The sequence below is a fragment of the Delphinapterus leucas genome, chromosome 4, assembly GCF_059928025.1.
Source record: "Delphinapterus leucas isolate spDelLeu-1000000601 "Yukka" chromosome 4, BTC_Dleu_Yukka2, whole genome shotgun sequence".
Classification (NCBI taxonomy): domain Eukaryota; kingdom Metazoa; phylum Chordata; class Mammalia; order Artiodactyla; family Monodontidae; genus Delphinapterus; species Delphinapterus leucas.
The window spans coordinates 87,094,999-87,096,971 of NC_143132.1; positions in this window are offsets into that span (position 1 = coordinate 87,094,999).

Below are 1,973 nucleotides of genomic sequence, written 5' to 3' on the forward strand. Positions count from 1 at the left end.
AGATATAGTAATAGATAACATATATAATATATATATTTAGGTATGACAGAACATATATGACATACATGTATGTGTCACAACTAAAAGCAACTGTGATCTGTGATGGACTAAGGGAAAAAAACAGGAAGTAAGCCTTTAAAATAACTAATCTTCTATTACTTTCATATTGACATTTGAGGAAAAGTGTGTTTAAGTATAAGAAATTAAAAAGAAGTCTTTGTGTTTTTGAGTCTAGTGAAATATTACAAGGTTTCAATTAACCAGAACACTCAGAGCTATTTGAGTGTTGTTATTAATTGAAATTTTTCATCGCATCAAGATTGACCAAAAGGGGGAAAAAAACTTTTTTAGTGGCAGATCTTTCTAAAATGTATTAATGCTTCTTTCTGTATTACTAAGTACAATAACACTATACCTAATTCTTTCTTCGAAGAATGGAGACATTACTGTCCTCAGGGCTATTACTCAGTGCATCTTTCCTTACAGAGTGGTACCCAAATGTAATTGTCAGAGATGGGCTGAATATATACTGACTGTGGGGCATAACTTGGAATCTTTAGTATCCTTCAAATGAGGTTGTTTGTTTGTAAATTAATTTTTTCTTCTAAACATGACATTTTCCGGAAAACTTAATTGAGGGTACTGGTTAATTAGGTTTTTGTTTTACTATAACTGAACAGATTATAAGTGGCTAAAAGGAAATAGTGTGATATTGTTAATCTGTGGAGGAGGGAAGAGTAATGGTAAATTTTCAGACAAATTTTGATAGATTTAAACCATTTTGAGCTTTCTTCAATTTAGTGTTTAGAGGAATAGCTTAAGTGGAGAATCTAAGACCTTTTATACTTTCTGGGAAACTTTTAAAAGCTTAATAAACTCTGGCATATGTTGATGTGGGAAAAACTAGGATCTTAAAGAAATTAATTTTTTTCTATACACATAACATCTATCTAGAATTAGAATCAATTTCAATCTGTCTAATGAAATATCACTATCATGTAGTTGCTTTTATCTTTGAAACTGATAGATCATAATGTATTATTTAGTAGGTTGAAATAAGTTCAGGCCAGATCTCTTTTAAATGTTAATTTAATCTATTTTGATATATATCTCACATTCAGGAGGAAGAAAATGTAAGGGATAGCAGAGAATCCTTCTTTAGGAGATTGAGAAAAACTTCGTAGGCAATTTAAAATTAATATTATCAAATCACTCTTTTGCCTGTAGTGACTTGGGACATAGATTAAAGACATATTTCCAGTATAGGCGATATAGGCAATCTGCCTAAAGTAGGGGGTAGAAATGACTCAACACTTCCATGAACTCAATGGTCCACCAAATGGTCTGAAGGTTCTAGTCCTTCAGAATTTAGAAACAAGATATGAATGTGGTGTCAATTTGTAATTCATCAGACAAACCAGTGAACTCATTAGTAGAAATATGTACTTTTAGAACTGCTAGAAATGTTTTAACACTCTTAAGGTCTTCTATTGTTGAATCCTTTCTTAGACTTTGAAAGTTGAAGGTCATCTTTTTTATTGTGATTATATAACTTTGGTTGAATAGATTTCCTAATATGGCCCTACCATATTAGGGCCCTACCATTGTCAACCCTAGAGCACATAACACAGTCTGTGAATTCATCAGCAATCTAATGGTATCTTGGAGTTTTGCAACTGCTACCTGAATGAGCCAGATCCAGATTTGCCTTGTTTTTCTATTGTTAGGGGAAGTCCATTAGCTTTTACGTTTCATTATAGTGTTGCCTTATCAAATTACTCTTTCAAAATAATAAATAGTTCTTTCAGATACTGTAGACACCCAAATACATATGGAAAATAATTTACTCAGCTAATGGGATTTTGCTGATTTTTAAAATTATTAGTGTATATTGAGTTCTCACTTCTACATGTTGTTGCTAAAATCTCAATTCAAGTTTGGGGACCAACACACAGCTCCTATTGGCACTGGCT